The sequence below is a fragment of the Phyllobates terribilis genome, unplaced genomic scaffold (assembly GCF_046119375.1).
Source record: "Phyllobates terribilis strain yellow unplaced genomic scaffold, ASM4611937v1 Scaffold_17__1_contigs__length_24005725, whole genome shotgun sequence".
In the NCBI taxonomy this organism is placed as follows: Eukaryota; Metazoa; Chordata; class Amphibia; order Anura; family Dendrobatidae; genus Phyllobates; species Phyllobates terribilis.
In genome coordinates this window covers 14336025-14354067 of record NW_027362777.1, presented here as the reverse complement: position 1 = coordinate 14354067, position 18043 = coordinate 14336025, and positions in this window count along the sequence as shown.

The window sequence follows — 18043 nt, the reverse complement described above, 5'->3', positions numbered from 1 at the left end:
TAATGTGAGAGAGCCTTCTTAAGTAGTCTTGCCTTTCATTGGACACACCTGCCAAACTAATTAGCACAGGTGTCTGCAATTGCTTACAGTGATATAAAGAGCCCTGACACACATCACCATCAATGAGTTTAACTGACAAACAAACAAATTCTTCCCTTATCACTCCTAAACACTTTTTGCATAATAATTTGGAACGCGGTGTACATGTGCTTTTCCACAAAACACCAGTGGTTCACGTAGTGAATCTTACAGTTCTAACTTGCCAACCGTGGTCTGTATGGAGTTGTTCAATAAAGGGCCCAAAATTAAGATAACATAGATGGGAGAGGTCTCTATGAATAGGAATTCCTAAGTATTTGATACCCTGTGAGGGCCAGGCAAAGGGAAAGTTGGACTGGATGGAATCCTATATGGATTTAGGGAGGGAGACATCGAGGGCCTCAGACTTCGCTGCATTGATTTTAAAATTTTACCATGTAACAAAGTGATCTATTTCAGCCATAACAGCATGGATGGATATATGTGATTGAGTGATATATACTAGGACATCATCAGCAAATAGAGAGCACTTGTACTCGGTGCCTCCCACCTCAATCCACCTAATATTGGGGTTATGGCGAATTGATGAGAGCAGGTGCTCCATCACTAGGATGTATAAGAGAGGGGACAGAGTACATCCCTGCCTTGTCCCATTGGTGATTGTGAAAGGTGATGAAAATGTTCTGACGCACCCCCTGGGCCTTGGGACACCCGGAGCCAGACCCTTTTTGGTGGATGCTGGTGGTTGTAGTCTTCGTGGCGGCGACCCGATTCCGTGGCTCAGGGTGGTCAAACCAGTGGCGGAACTATTTATGTGGTTTTGATGTTTAAATGTCCGACTACGCCACCCGTGGATTGCGGTCAGAGTGAACCGCCGCTCCAGGGCAGACCGCTGAGGCTGGTATTGTGGGTGCAGCAGAGCGTAGCATAACTCCCCACGGGAGGAGTATAGCCTCAGGGCAGTGTATGCGGAGGATGGGGGTGATGGTGCAGGGCAGCAGCAGTAATGACACGGAGTCAGTGATGCAGTCCAGGGCCTTTACTCACAGTTCTTATTATCCAGACCACGTCTGCAGGTAACGGCTGCCCACGTCGTACTGTGCTCACCAGGTGAGGGGCTCAGACAACTCCCAGATAACTTTGGAGTGCTTCACAGGACCCCCTTTGTGTGTCCTTTGTCTGGCCTTTCTTACCAACACTTCTGTCCGGCTGCCTCGGGCCTCCTCTTGGTAAACTTGGCGCCAGTTTCCCTGACCCTATGTGGTGCCTTCCTAGCGGGTGTAGCGAGGGGCTGCACCACATAAAATGTCACAGCCTCCTGTTTCTAGCTGAGGGTCGTTTCCTGCCTCCACTAGTTTCGGGGACCGGTCTCCCCCTTTGGCCTGACCCCTCCACGCAGGTGGATTCTGGCGTGCGGTGGCGACTCGCCCGTCCGCACCCCTGAGATCCCTTCGTTCCTCGTTCCTGGAGCCTTCTCCGCTCCTCTTCCTTCCTTCTCCCTCTTCCAGGCCTGGGCCTCTGTTACTAGGCCCGCCTCCGGAGCAGAGCTCATGCAGAGCCCCTGCTCCCTGCCACTTCTGCTCAGACTTCTCTGCACTGAACTAAGATGGTGCCCACCTTTTATACTCCCTTCTCAATGCACCCAGGAACTGCTTCCTCCCTGCTCCTGCACTACAGGGTTCCCCTTCCTCAGTGTTCCCTCCCCCCACTCCAGCCAGGGACAGGGACTGTCGTGCCCATCTCAGGGGCATATTGGTCGCCCTGCCCCACGGCAATGTGGTGTAATGCATGCAGGTGTCGGGTCCTGATCCACACTACATCCTTACCTGAGAGTGAGATATCACACCTCTGAGTGAGGTGCAATACCTCTGTAGCAACCGAGCCCTCAGGGTGCTACAGTTCCATTTATCTTCAGCCTAGGTGACGTATTGCGATACAGGGCCGTGATTTTGGCTATAAAAGGGTCCCCTAGACCCCTACCCCAAGCTTTTTAAGAGAATCATATATGGCGTGCCAGGAGACTCTATGGAATGCTTTCTCAGCATCCAACGAGAGTATCTAATTACAAATTTTTAACTGCATCTAGCCCAGGAAATACTTTGTGCCTAGTAGCAGTGTCTGCTAGTCAGCGGATTATCCCGGCTGTTAAGCAAGCTACACCACCTGTAGTTTGGACACTTCATTTTTTCAAAGGAAATGCTTCGGGACCACGGGATACTCAGTGAAGAGCATCAGGAGGCACCCCAAGGCATAGGGGCTGGGACTGGCAGTAGGATGCCTTGCGGTGGACAGCCGAGCTCGATCCTTATAAAAGCTTTTTAACTGCAGCAGCTTTAGTGGACGCTACTGGAGCTGGAATTACGCGGCTGCTGGCATGAGACTTGCCCTCCAATAGATCCTTGTAAATGGATTTAAAGTGTATTCATTCAAATTAGAGAGACAATTTAAATTAAAAAGCTTAGAGCTGCCTCCACCACAGGGGGCTCGCTCGACCCACCAGCGGACAGGCACCAGTATTGGGAGAGGGGGGCTGGCCATCAGGGTTCACCGCGGCTCTGGCACAAACCCGGCGACACGGAGGTGGCACGGGCAGGAGCGGACTGGCGGTGTCGGCTTCTCACTTTTTGGATTTTAGAAGGGCATGACATGCCTATATCTGTGTCTCCCCCTCCTTTTACTCCTCCACCTCTTTTATTTTCGCATGACTATATGTACTTGTCACTTTTCCATGTGTTAGTTGTGTCTTCTGAGCAGTTTGTCAGCTTTTGGACACCTTTGAAGGTGTTTTCTATGTGTTTCTATGTGTTTTTGTTTGCCTGCCATTGGTTTTAACGGTGTTCGAAGGTGTTCGACGAACAGTTCGACGAACAGTTCGGCGAACACACGGGTGTTCGACGAACCGAACCGAACTCGAACACTACGGGGGTGGCTCAACACTATTCACAATCCGTGTTGCTTCATAACTGGACAGGTAGATTTCACAGAAGTGTTATTGACTTGGAGTTACATTGTGTTGTTTAAGTGTTCCCTTTATTTTTTGAGCAGTGTGTGTATATATATAATATATTTACATATTTTTATTGATCATATTAAAATTGTACATATACACTGTGTTCCAAATTATTATGCAAATAATATTTTCTCAGATTTTCCCAAATTACCTATATGAATTGCAGTCATTGTAATTTTCCAGTCAAATAACTATTAGAGTACAATTGAAAGGTTTTTGTACAAACTGCCTATGATAACAGTATATTTAAAAAAAACAAAAAAAACTCAAACTGCACTCAAAATGCATGTTCCAAATTATTATGCACAGCAGAGTTTTCAACCTTTTCATTTTAATAAAGAACAAAAAAATGGTCATTTTTGAAATTCTAAGCATTAGCAGGTTATTACAAACTGAAATCAAACAGTTTTCAACTCATAACTTTATTCTAGGTGATGTTACATTTGCACATAAGACCCCTTGTTCGAAAGGAGCTTCTGAACTCTCTCCTCCATTGAATTTGTCAGGTTTTGGATGGTTTCTGCTTCCAATTGTTTTGCATGAGGACAGAATACCCTCACAGAGCTGTTGCTTAGATGTGAACTGCCTCCCGCCATCATAGACACTCCTTTTGATGATGCTCCAGAGGTTCTCAATGGGGTTGAGGTCAGGGGAACATGGGGGCCACACCATAAGTTTGTCCCCTTTTATGCCCATAGCAGCCAGAGATGCAGATGTGTTATGTGTAGCATGAGACGGGGCATTATCATGCATGAAATGATCTCGATGGTCCAGATGGATGGAGTGGAGGATAGCTGGTTGATGGACACCCCATGCAAACACGGCTACGGCGCCAACAAGGAGGAGGTGGAGTAATGTTTTGTCTGGAATCATGAGGAGAGAGATTGTCGGCCCTTTTAGGATCCCTGAAGGGGTAAAGATGAACTCCATAATGTATGTTGAGTTTCTCAAACAGCACTTCCTTCCATGGTTCAAGAAGAAGAACCGTGCATTCCGCAGCAAGATCATTTTCATGCATGATAATGCCCCGTCTCATGCTGCACATAACACATCTGCATCTCTGGCTGCTATGGGCATAAAAGGGGACAAACATATGGTGTGGCCCCCATGCTCCCCTGACCTCAACCCCATTGAGTACCTCTGGAGCATCATCAAAAGGAGTGTCTATGATGGCGGGAGGCAGTTCACATCTAAGCAACAGCTCTTGGAGGGTATTCTGTCCTCATGCAAAACAATTGGAAGCAGAAACCATCCAAAACCTGACAAATTCAATGGACGAGAGTTCAGAATCTCCTTTCGAAAAAGCGGTCCTATGTGCAAATCTAACATCACCTAGAATAAAGTTTTGAGTTGAAAACTGTTTGATTTCAGTTTGTAATAACCTGCTAATGCTTATAATTTCAAAAATGACCATTTTTTTGTTCTTTATTAAAATGAAAAGGTTGAAAACTCTGCTGTGCATAATAATTTGGAACATGCATTTTGACTGCAGTTTGAGTTTTTTATTTTTTTAAAAATATATACTGTTATCATAGGCAGTTTGTGCAAAAACCTTTCAATTGTACTCTAATAGTTATTTGACTGGAAAATTACAATGACTGCAATTCATATAGGTAATTTGGGAAAATCTGAGAAAATATTATTTGCATAATAATTTTGAACACAGTGTAAAAAATAACCCAAAAAAGTTTGGTTGATTGGTCTGTGGCGTTCTTTTAAAGTGTTGCTTATAGCGGTCTCTGTGAGCTTCTCAATGCTGTTCAGCCAGCCAGGTATCCTGCCTGCAGTAGATGGAATGTGACAATGGAACACTGCTGCGCGTGTCACAATAGGCTATGAGCCTTTATATACCTGCGCACGGCAGCAGCCACCTTCAGTCTGCTGCTGGACAGCCAGCAGCAGCAAGCCGAAAAGTGCAGGCATGTAAGGGATCTAGAGGTTGACAACATGTCTTCTTAACGGGAGTCCAGGTGCCCATCTCCACAAATGGACTTTTCAGGATCCGAGGGTGGCACCGTAGGCTGCAACCAACTGCCGCAACATATTTAATTTCATGCCTGCAGACTATAAAAAATAACGCAAAAAAGTTTGGTTGATTGGTCTGTGTCGCTCTTTTAAAGTGTTGCTTATAGCGGTCTCTGTGAGCTTCTCAATGCTGTTCAGCCAGCCAGGTATCCTGCCTGCAGTAGATGGAATGTGGCAAATGAACACTGCTGCGCGTGTCACAATAGGCTCTGAGCCTTTATATACCTGCGCACGGCAGCAGCCACCTTCAGTCTGCTTCTGGACAGCCAGCAGCAGCAGCAATCCGAAAAGTGCAGGCATGTAAGGGATCTAGAGGTTGACAACATGTCTTCTTGGGAGTCCAGGTGCCCATCTCCACAAATGGACTTTTCAGGATCCGAGGGTGGCACCGTAGGCCTCGAACAATTGGAGCAACTTATTTAATTTCATGCCTGCAGACTATAAAAAATAACCCAAAAAACTTTGGTTGATTGGTCTATGGCGTTCTTTTAAAGTGTTGCTTATAGCGGTCTCTGTGAGCTTCTCAATGCTGTTCAGCCAGCCAGGTATCCTGCCTGCAGTAGATGGAATGTGGCAATGGAACACTGCTGCGCGTGTCACAATAGGCTCTGAGCCTTTATATACCTGCGCAGGCAGCAGCCACCTTCAGTCTGCTGCTGGACAGCCAGCAGCAGCAGCAGCAAGCCGAAAAGTGCAGGCATGTAAGGGATCTAGAGGTTGACAACATGTCTTCTTAACGGGAGTCCAGGTGCCCATCTCCACAAATGGACTTTTCAGGATCCGAGGGTGGCACCGTAGGCCGCAATCAATTGCCGCAACTTCTTTAATTTCATGCCTGCAGACTATAAAAAATAACCCAAAAAAGTTTGGTTGATTGGTCTGTGGCGTTCTTTTAAAGTGTTGCTTGTAGCGGTCTCTGTGAGCTTCTCAATGCTGTTCAGCCAGCAAGGTATCCTGCCTGCAGTAGATCGAATGTGGCAATGGAACACTGTTGCGCGTGTCACAATAGGCTCTGAGCCTTTATATACCTGCGCACGGCAGCAGCCACCTTCAGTCTGCTGCTGGACAGCCAGCAGCAGCAGCAGCAAGCCGAAAAGTGCAGGCAGGTAAGGGATCTAGAGGTTGACAACATGTCTTCTTAACGGGAGTCCAGGTGCCCATCTCCACAAATGGACTTTTCAGGATCCGAGGGTGGCACCGTAGGCCGCAACCAATTGCCGCAACTTCTTTAATTTCATGCCTGCAGACTATAAAGAATATCCCAAAAAAGTTTGGTTGATTGGTCTGTGGCGTTCTTTTAAAGTGTTGCTTATAGCGGTCTCTGTGAGCTTCTCAATGCTGTTCAGCCAGCCAGGTATCCTGCCTGCAGTAGATGGAATGTGGCAATAGAACACTGCTGCGCGTGTCACAATAGGCTCTGAGCCTTTATATACCTGCGCACGGCAGCAGCCACCTTCAGTCTGCTGCTGGACAGCCAGCAGCAGCAGCAAGCCGAAAAGTGCAGGCATGTAAAGGATCTAGAGGTTGACAACATGTCTTCTTAACGGGAGTCCAGGTGCCCATCTCCACAAATGGACTTTTCAGGATCCGATGGTGGCACCGTAGGCCGCAACCAATTGCCACAACGTCTTTAATTTCATGCCTGCAGACTATAAAAAATAACCCAAAAAAGTTTGGTTGATTGGTCTGTGGCGTTCTTTTAAAGTGTTGCTTATAGCGGTTTCTGTGAGCTTCTCAATGCTGTTCAGCCAGCCAGGTATCCTGCATGCAGTAGATGGAATGTGGCAATGGAACACTGCTGCACGTGTCACAATAGGCTCTGAGCCTTTATATACCTGCGCACGGCAGCAGTCAACTTCAGTCTGCTGCTGGACAGCCAGCAGCAAGCCGAAAAGTGCAGGCATGTAAGGGATCTAGAGGTTGACAACATGTTTTCTTAACGGGAGTCCAGGTGCCCATCTCCACAAATGGACTTTTCAGAATCCGAGGGTGGCACCGTAGGCCGTAACTAATTGCCGCATATTCTTTAATTTCATGCCTGCAGACTATAAAAAATAACCCCAAAAAGTTTGGTTGATTGGTCTGTGGCGTTCTTTTACAGTGTTGCTTATAGCGGTCTCTGTGAGCTTCTCAATGCTGTTCAGCCAGCCAGGTATTCTGCCTGCAGTAGATGGAATGTGGCAATGGAACACTGCTGCGCGTGTCACAATAGGCTCTGAGCCTTTATACACCTGCGCACGGCAGCAGCCACCTTCAGTCTGCTGCTGGACAGCCAGCAGCAGCAAGCCGAAAAGTGCAGGCATGTAAGGGATCTAGAGGTTGACAACATGTCTTCTTAACGGGAGTCCAGGTGCCCATCTCCATAAATGGACTTTTCAGGATCCGAGGGTGGCACCGTAGGCCGCAACCAATTGCTGGAATTTCTTTAATTTTATGCCTGCAGACTATAAAAAATAACCCCAAAATTTTGGTTGATTGGTCTGTGGCGTTCTTTTAAAGTGTTGCTTATAGCGGTCTATGTGAGCTTCGCAATGCTGTTCAGCCAGCCAGGTATCCGGCCTTCAGTAGATGGAATGTGGCAATGGAACACTGCTGCACGTGTCACAATATTCTCTGAGCCTTTATATACCTGCGCACGGCAGCAACCACCTTCAGTCTGCTGCTGGACAGCCAGCAGCAGCAGCAAGCCGAAAAGTGCAGGCATGTAAGGGATCTAGAGGTTGACAACATGTCTTCTTAACGGTAGTCCAGGTGCCCATCTCCACAAATGGACTTTTCAGGATCCGAGGGTGGCACCGTAGGCCGCAACCAATTGCCGCAACTTCTTTAATTTCATGCCTGCAGACTATAAAAAATAACCCAAAAAAGTTTGGTTGATTGGTCTGTGGCGTTCTTTTAAAGTGTTGCTTGTAGCGGTCTCTGTGAGCTTCTCAATGTTGTTCAGCCAGCCAGGTATCCTGCCTGCAGTAGATGGAATGTGGCAATGGAACACTGCTGCGCGTGTCACAATAGGCTCTGAGCCTTTATATACCTGCGCACGGCAGTAGTCACCTTCAGTCTTCTGCTGGACAGCCAGCAGCAGCAGCAAGCCGAAAAGTGCAGGCATGTAAGGGATCTAGAGGTTGACAACATGTCTTCTTAACGGGAGTCCAGGTGCCCATCTCCACAAATGGACTTTTCAGGATCCGAGGGTGGCACCGTAGGCCGCATCCAATTGCCGCAACTTCTTTAATTTCATGCCTGCAGACTATAAAAAATAACCCAAAAAAGTTTGGTTGATTGGTCTGTGGCGTTCTTTTAAAGTGTTGCTTATAGCGGTCTCTGTGAGCTTCTCAATGCTGTTCAGCCAGCCAGGTATCCTGCCTGCAGTAGATGGAATGTGGCAATGGAACACTGCTGCGCGTGTCGCAATAGGCTCTGAGCCTTTATATACCTGCGCACGGCAGCAGCCACCTTCAGTCTGCTGCTGGACAGCCAGCAGCGGCAGCAAGCCGAAAAGTACAGGCATGTAAGGGATCTAGAGGTTGACAACATGTCTTCATAACGGGAGTCCAGGTGCCCATCTCCACAAATGGACTTTTCAGGATACGAGGGTGGCACCGTAGGCCGCAACCAATTGCCGCAACTTCTTTAATTTCATGCCTGCAAACTATAAAAAATAACCCAAAAAAGTTTGGTTGATTGGTCTGTGGCGTTCTTTTAAAGTGTTGCTTATAGCGGTCTCTGTGAGCTTCTCAATGCTGTTCAGCCAGCCAGGTATCCTGCCTGCAGTAGATGGAATGTGGCAATGGAACACTGCTGCGCGTGTCACAATAGGCTCTGAGCCTTTATATACCTGCGCAGGCAGCAGCCACCTTCAGTCTGCTGCTGGACAGCCAGCAGCAGCAGCAAGCCGAAAAGTGCAGGCATGTAAGGGATCTAGAGGTTGACAACATGTCTTCTTAACGGGAGTCCAGGTGCCCATCTCCACAAATGGACTTTTCAGGATCCGAGGGTGGCACCGTAGGCCGCAACCAATTGCCGCAACTTCTTTAATTTCATGCCTGCAGACTATAAAAAATAACCCAAAAAAGTTTGGTTGATTGGTCTGTGGCGTTCTTTTAAAGTGTTGCTTGTAGCGGTCTCTGTGAGCTTCTCAATGCTGTTCAGCCAGCAAGGTATCCTGCCTGCAGTAGATGGAATGTGGCAATGGAACACTGCTGCGCGTGTCACAATAGGCTCTGAGCCTTTATATACCTGCGCACGGCAGCAGCCACCTTCAGTCTGCTGCTGGACAGCCAGCAGCAGTAGCAGCAAGCCGAAAAGTGCAGGCATGTAAGGGATCTAGAGGTTGACAACATGTCTTCTTAACGGGAGTCCAGGTGCCCATCTCCACAAATGGACTTTTCAGGATCCGAGGGTGGCACCGTAGGCCGCAACCAATTGCCGCAACTTCTTTAATTTCATGCCTGCAGACTATAAAGAATATCCCAAAAAAGTTTGGTTGATTGGTCTGTGGCGTTCTTTTAAAGTGTTGCTTTTAGCGGTCTCTGTGAGCTTCTCAATGCTGTTCAGCCAGCCAGGTATCCTGCCTGCAGTAGATGGAATGTGGCAATGGAACACTGCTGCGCGTGTCACAATAGGCTCTGAGCCTTTATATACCTGCGCACGGCAGCAGCCACCTTCAGTCTGCTGCTGGACAGCCAGCAGCGGCAGCAAGCCGAAAAGTGCAGGCATGTAAAGGATCTAGAGGTTGACAACATGTCTTCTTAACGGGAGTCCAGGTGCCCATCTCCACAAATGGACTTTTCAGGATCCGATGGTGGCACCATAGGCCGCAACCAATTGCCACAACGTCTTTAATTTCATGCCTGCAGACTATAAAAAATAACCCAAAAAAGTTTGGTTGATTGGTCTGTGGCGTTCTTTTAAAGTGTTGCTTATAGCGGTTTCTGTGAGCTTCTCAATGCTGCTCAGCCAGCGAAGTATCCTGCCTGCAGTAGATGGAATGTGGCAATGGAACACTGCTGCGCGTGTCACAATAGGCTCTGAGCCTTTATATACCTGCGCACGGCAGCAGTCAACTTCAGTCTGCTGCTGGACAGCCAGCAGCAAGCCAAAAAGTGCAGGCATGTAAGGGATCTAGAGATTGACAACATGTTTTCTTAACGGGAGTCCAGGTGCCCATCTCCACAAATGGACTTTTCAGAATCCGAGGGTGGCACAGTAGGTCGTAACTAATTGCCGCATATTCTTTAATTTCATGCCTGCAGACTATAAAAAATAACCCCAAAAAGTTTGGTTGATTGGTCTGTGGCGTTCTTTTAAAGTGTTGCTTATAGTGGTCTCTGTGATCTTCTCAATGCTGTTCAGCCAGCCAGGTATCCTGCCTGCAGTAGATGGAATGTGGCAATGGAACACTGCTGCGCTTGTCACAATAGGCTCTGAGCCTTTATATATCTGCGCACGGCAGCAGCCACCTTCAGTCTGCTGCTGGACAGCCAGCAGCAGCAGCAAGCCGAAAAGTGCAGGCATGTAAGGGATCTAGAGGTTGACAACATGTCTTGTTAACGGGAGTCCAGGTGCCCATCTCCACAAATGGACTTTTCAGGAACCGAGGGTGGCACCGTAGGCCGCGACCAATTGGAGCAACTTCTTTAATTTCATGCCTGCAGACTATAAAAAATAACCCAAAAAAGTTTGGTTGATTGGTCTGTGGCGTTCTTTTAAAGTGTTGCTTATAGCGGTCTCTGTGAGCTTTTCAATGCTGTTCAGCCAGCCAGGTATCCTGCCTGCAGTAGATGGAATGTGACAATGGAACACTGCTGCGCGTGTCACAATAGGCTATGAGCCTTTATATACCTGCGCACGGCAGCAGCCACCTTCAGTCTGCTGCTGGACAGCCAGCAGCAGCAAGCCGAAAAGTGCAGGCATGTAAGGGATCTAGAGGTTGACAACATGTCTTCTTAACGGGAGTCCAGGTGCCCATCTCCACAAATGGACTTTTCAGGATCCGAGGGTGGCACCGTAGGCTGCAACCAACTGCCGCAACATCTTTAATTTCATGCCTGCAGACTATAAAAAATAACGCAAAAAAGTTTGGTTGATTGGTCTGTGTCGCTCTTTTAAAGTGTTGCTTATAGCGGTCTCTGTGAGCTTCTCAATGCTGTTCAGCCAGCCAGGTATCCTGCCTGCACTAGATGGAATGTGGCAATGGAACACTGCTGCGCGTGTCACAATAGGCTCTGAGCCTTTATATACCTGCGCACGGCAGCAGCCACCTTCAGTCTGCTTCTGGACAGCCAGCAGCAGCAGCAATCCGAAAAGTGCAGGCATGTAAGGGATCTAGAGGTTGACAACATGTCTTCTTGGGAGTCCAGGTGCCCATCTCCACAAATGGACTTTTCAGGATCCGAGGGTGGCACCGTAGGCCTCGAACAATTGGAGCAACTTATTTAATTTCATGCCTGCAGACTATAAAAAATAACCCAAAAAACTTTGGTTGATTGGTCTGTGGCGTTCTTTTAAAGTGTTGCTTTTAGCGGTCTCTGTGAGCTTCTCAATGCTGTTCAGCCAGCCAGGTATCCTGCCTGCAGTAGATGGAATGTGGCAATGGAACACTGCTGCGCGTGTCACAATAGGCTCTGAGCCTTTATATACCTGCGCACGGCAGCAGCCACCTTCAGTCTGCTGCTGGACAGCCAGCAGCGGCAGCAAGCCGAAAAGTGCAGGCATGTAAAGGATCTAGAGGTTGACAACATGTCTTCTTAACGGGAGTCCAGGTGCCCATCTCCACAAATGGACTTTTCAGGATCCGATGGTGGCACCATAGGCCGCAACCAATTGCCACAACGTCTTTAATTTCATGCCTGCAGACTATAAAAAATAACCCAAAAAAGTTTGGTTGATTGGTCTGTGGCGTTCTTTTAAAGTGTTGCTTATAGCGGTTTCTGTGAGCTTCTCAATGCTGCTCAGCCAGCGAAGTATCCTGCCTGCAGTAGATGGAATGTGGCAATGGAACACTGCTGCGCGTGTCACAATAGGCTCTGAGCCTTTATATACCTGCGCACGGCAGCAGTCAACTTCAGTCTGCTGCTGGACAGCCAGCAGCAAGCCAAAAAGTGCAGGCATGTAAGGGATCTAGAGGTTGACAACATGTTTTCTTAACGGGAGTCCAGGTGCCCATCTCCACAAATGGACTTTTCAGAATCCGAGGGTGGCACAGTAGGCCGTAACTAATTGCCGCATATTCTTTAATTTCATGCCTGCAGACTATAAAAAATAACCCCAAAAAGTTTGGTTGATTGGTCTGTGGCGTTCTTTTAAAGTGTTGCTTATAGTGGTCTCTGTGATCTTCTCAATGCTGTTCAGCCAGCCAGGTATCCTGCCTGCAGTAGATGGAATGTGGCAATGGAACACTGCTGCGCTTGTCACAATAGGCTCTGAGCCTTTATATATCTGCGCACGGCAGCAGCCACCTTCAGTCTGCTGCTGGACAGCCAGCAGCAGCAGCAAGCCGAAAAGTGCAGGCATGTAAGGGATCTAGAGGTTGACAACATGTCTTCTTAACGGGAGTCCAGGTGCCCATCTCCACAAATGGACTTTTCAGGAACCGAGGGTGGCACCGTAGGCCGCGACCAATTGGAGCAACTTCTTTAATTTCATGCCTGCAGACTATAAAAAATAACCCAAAAAAGTTTGGTTGATTGGTCTGTGGCGTTCTTTTAAAGTGTTGCTTATAGCGGTCTCTGTGAGCTTTTCAATGCTGTTCAGCCAGCCAGGTATCCTGCCTGCAGTAGATGGAATGTGACAATGGAACACTGCTGCGCGTGTCACAATAGGCTATGAGCCTTTATATACCTGCGCACGGCAGCAGCCACCTTCAGTCTGCTGCTGGACAGCCAGCAGCAGCAAGCCGAAAAGTGCAGGCATGTAAGGGATCTAGAGGTTGACAACATGTCTTCTTAACGGGAGTCCAGGTGCCCATCTCCACAAATGGACTTTTCAGGATCCGAGGGTGGCACCGTAGGCTGCAACCAACTGCCGCAACATATTTAATTTCATGCCTGCAGACTATAAAAAATAACGCAAAAAAGTTTGGTTGATTGGTCTGTGTCGCTCTTTTAAAGTGTTGCTTATAGCGGTCTCTGTGAGCTTCTCAATGCTGTTCAGCCAGCCAGGTATCCTGCCTGCAGTAGATGGAATGTGGCAAATGAACACTGCTGCGCGTGTCACAATAGGCTCTGAGCCTTTATATACCTGCGCACGGCAGCAGCCACCTTCAGTCTGCTTCTGGACAGCCAGCAGCAGCAGCAATCCGAAAAGTGCAGGCATGTAAGGGATCTAGAGGTTGACAACATGTCTTCTTGGGAGTCCAGGTGCCCATCTCCACAAATGGACTTTTCAGGATCCGAGGGTGGCACCGTAGGCCTCGAACAATTGGAGCAACTTATTTAATTTCATGCCTGCAGACTATAAAAAATAACCCAAAAAACTTTGGTTGATTGGTCTGTGGCGTTCTTTTAAAGTGTTGCTTATAGCGGTCTCTGTGAGCTTCTCAATGCTGTTCAGCCAGCCAGGTATCCTGCCTGCAGTAGATGGAATGTGGCAATGGAACTCTGCTGCGCGTGTCACAATAGGCTCTGAGCTTTTATATACCTGCGCACGGCAGCAGCCACCTTCAGTCTGCTGCTGGACAGCCAGCATCAGCAGCAAGCCGAAAAGTGCAGGCATGTAAGGGATCTAGAGGTTGACAACATGTCTTCTTAACGGGAGTCCAGGTGCCCATCTCCACAAATGGACTTTTCAGGATCCGAGGGTGGCACCGTAGGCCGCAACCAATTGCTGCAACTTCTTTAATTTCATGCCTGCAGACTATAAAAAATAACCCAAAAAAGTTTGGTTGATTGGTCTGTGGCGTTCTTTTAAAGTGTTGCTTATAGCGGTTTCTGTGAGCTTCTCAATGCTGCTCAGCCAGCGAAGTATCCTGCCTGCATTAGATGGAATGTGGCAATGGAACACTGCTGCGCGTGTCACAATAGGCTCTGAGCCTTTATATACCTGCGCACGGCAGCAGTCACCTTCAGTCTGTTGCTGGACAGCCAGCAGCAAGCCGAAAAGTGCAGGCATGTAAGGGATCTAGAGGTTGACAACATGTTTTCTTAACGGGAGTCCAGGTGCCCATCTCCACAAATGGACTTTTCAGGATCCGAGGGTGGCATCGTAGGCCGCAACTAATTGCCGCAAATTCTTAAATTTCATGCCTGCAGACTATAAAAAATAACCCCAAAAAGTTTGGTTGATTAGTCTGTGACGTTCTTTTAAAGTGTTGCTTATAGCGGTCTCTGTGATCTTCTCAATGTTGTTCAGCCAGCCAGGTATCCTGCCTGCAGTAGATGGAATGTGGCAATGGAACTCTGCTGCGCGTGTCACAATAGGCTCTGAGCCTTTATATATCTGCGCACGGCAGCAGCCACCTTCAGTCTGCTGCTGGACAGCCAGCAGCAGCAGCAAGCCGAAAAGTGCAGGCATGTAAGGGATCTAGAGGTTGACAACATGTCTTCTTAACGGGAGTCCAGGTGCCCATCTCCACAAATGGACTTTTCAGGAACCGAGGGTGGCACCGTAGGCCGCGACCAATTGGAGCAACTTATTTAATTTCATGCCTGCAGACTATAAAAAATAACCCAAAAAAGTTTGGTTGATTGGTCTGTGGCGTTCTTTTAAAGTGTTGCTTATAGCGGTCTCTGTGAGCTTCTCAATGCTGTTCAGCCAGCAAGGTATCCTGCCTGCAGTAGATGGAATGTGACAATGGAACACTGCTGCGCGTGTCACAATAGGCTCTGAGCCTTTATATACCTGCGCACGGCAGCAGCCACCTTCAGTCTGCTGCTGGACAGCCAGCAGCAGCAAGCCGAAAAGTGCAGGCATGTAAGGGATCTAAAGGTTGACAACATGTCTTCTTAACGGGATTCCAGGTGCCCATCTCCACAAATGGAATTTTCAGGATCCGAGGGTGGCACCGTAGGCTGCAACCAACTGCCGCAACATCTTTAATTTCATGCCTGCAGACTATAAAAAATAACGCAAAAAAGTTTGGTTGATTGGTCTGTGGCGTTCTTTTAAAGTGTTGCTTATAGCGGTCTCTGTGAGCTTCTCAATGCTGTTCAGCCAGCCAGGTATCCTGCCTGCACTAGATGGAATGTGGCAATGGAACACTGCTGCGCGTGTCACAATAGGCTCTGAGCCTTTATATACCTGCGCACGGCTGCAGCCACCTTCAGTCTGCTGCTGGACAGCCAGCAGCAGCAGCAATCCGAAAAGTGCAGGCATGTAAGGGATCTAGAGGTTGACAACATGTTTTCTTAACGGGAGTCCGGTTGCCCATCTCCACAAATGGACTATTCAGGATCCGAGGGCGGCACCGTAGGACAGAACCAATTGCCGCAACTTCTTTAATTTCATGCCTGCAGACTATAAAAAATAACCCAAAAAAGTTTGGTTGATTGGTCTGTGGCGTTCTTTTAAAGTGTTGCTTATAGCGGTCTCTGTGAGCTTCTCAATGCTGTTCAGCCAGCCAGGTATCCTGCCTGCAGTAGATGGAATGTGACAATGGAACACTGCTGCACGTGTCAGAATAGGCTCTGAGCCTTTATATACCTGCGCACTGCAGCAGCCACCTTCAGTCTGCTGCTGGACAGCCAGCAGCAGCAAGCCGAAAAGTGCAGGCATGTAAGGGATCTAGAGGTTGACAACATGTCTTCTTAACGGGATTCCAGGTGCCCATCTCCACAAATGGAATTTTCAGGATCCGAGGGTGGCACCGTAGGCTGCAACCAACTGCCGCAACATCTTTAATTTCATGCCTGCAGACTATAAAAAATAACGCAAAAAAGTTTGGTTGATTGGTCGGTGGCGTTCTTTTAAAGTGTTGCTTATAGCGGTCTCTGTGAGCTTCTCAATGCTGTTCAGCCAGCCAGGTATCCTGCCTGCAGTAGATGGAATGTGGCAATGGAACACTGCTGCGCGTGTCACAATAGGCTCTGAGCCTTTATATACCTGCGCACGGCTGCAGCCACCTTCAGTCTGCTGCTGGACAGCCAGCAGCAGCAGCAATCCGAAAAGTGCAGGCATGTAAGGGATCTAGAGGTTGACAACATGTTTTCTTAACGGGAGTCCGGTTGCCCATCTCCACAAATGGACTATTCAGGATCCGAGGGCGGCACCGTAGGACGGAACCAATTGCCGCAACTTCTTTAATTTCATGCCTGCAGACTATAAAAAATAACCCAAAAAAGTTTGGTTGATTGGTCTGTGGCGTTCTTTTAAAGTGTTGCTTATAGCGGTCTCTGTGAGCTTCTCAATGCTGTTCAGCCAGCCAGGTATCCTGCCTGCAGTAGATGGAATGTGGCAATGGAACACTGCTGCGCGTGTCACAATAGGCTCTGAGCCTTTATATACCTGCGCACGGCAGCAGCCACCTTCAGTCTGCTGCTGGACAGCCAGCAGCAGCAGCAAGCCGAAAAGTGCAGGCATGTAAAGGATCTAGAGGTTGACAACATGTCTTCTTAACGGGAGTCCAGGTGCCCATCTCCACAAATGGACTTTTCAGGATCCGAGGGTGGCACCGTAGGCCGCAACCAATTGCCGCAACTTCTTTAATTTCATGCCTGCAGACTATAAAGAATATCCCAAAAAAGTTTGGTTGATTGGTCTGTGGCGTTCTTTTAAAGTGTTGCTTGTAGCGGTCGCTGTGAGCTTCTCAATGCTGTTCAGCCAGCCAGGTATCCTGCCTGCAGTAGATGGAATGTGGCAATGGAACACTGCTGCGCGTGTCACAATAGGCTCTGAGCCTTTATATACCTGCGCACGGCAGCAGCCACCTTCAGTCTGCTGCTGGACAGCCAGCAGCAGCAGCAGCAAGCCGAAAAGTGCAGGCATGTAAGGGATCTAGAGGTTGACAATATGTCTTCTTAACGGGAGTCCAGGTGCCCATCTCCACAAATGGACTTTTCAGGATCCGAGGGTGGCACCGTAGGCCGCAACCAATTGCCGCAACTTCTTTAATTTCATGCCTGCAGACTATAAAAAATAACCCAAAAAAGTTTGGTTGATTGGTCTGTGGCGTTCTTTTAAAGTGTTGCGTATAGCGGTCTCTGTGAGCTTCTCAATGCTGTTCAGCCAGCCAGGTATCCTGCCTGCAGTAGATGGAATGTGGCAATGGAACACTGCTGCGCGTGTCACAATAGGCTCTGAGCCTTTATATACCTGCGCACGGCAGCAGCCACCTTCAGTCTGCTGCTGGACAGCCAGCAGCAGCAGCAAGCCGAAAAGTGCAGGCATGTAAAGGATCTAGAGGTTGACAACATGTCTTCTTAACGGGAGTCCAGGTGCCCATCTCCAAAAATGGACTTTTCAGGATCCGAGGGTGGCACCGTAGGCCGCGACCAATTGGAGCAACTTCTTTAATTTCATGCCTGCAGATTATAAAAAATAACCCAAAAAAGTTTGGTTGATTGGTCTGTGGCGTTCTTTTAAAGTGTTGCTTATAGCGGTCTCTGTGAGCTTCTCAATGCTGTTCAGCCAGCCAGGTATCCTGCCTGCAGTAGATGGAATGTGGCAATGGAACACTGCTGCGCGTGTCAGAATAGGCTCTGAGCCTTTATATACCTGCGCACGGCAGCAGCCACCTTCAGTCTGCTGCTGGACAGCCAGCAGCAGTAGCAGCAAGCCGAAAAGTGCAGGCATGTAAGGGATCTAGAGGTTGACAACATGTCTTCTTAACGGGAGTCCAGGTGCCATCTCCACAAATGGACTTTTCAGGATCCGAGGGTGGCACCGTAGGCCGCAACCAATTGCCGCAACTTCTTTAATTTCATGCCTGCAGACTATAAAAGATAACCCAAAAAAGTTTGGTTGATTGGTCTGTGGCGTTATTTTAAAGTGTTGCTTGTAGCGGTCTCTGTGAGCTTCTCAATGCTGTTCAGCCAG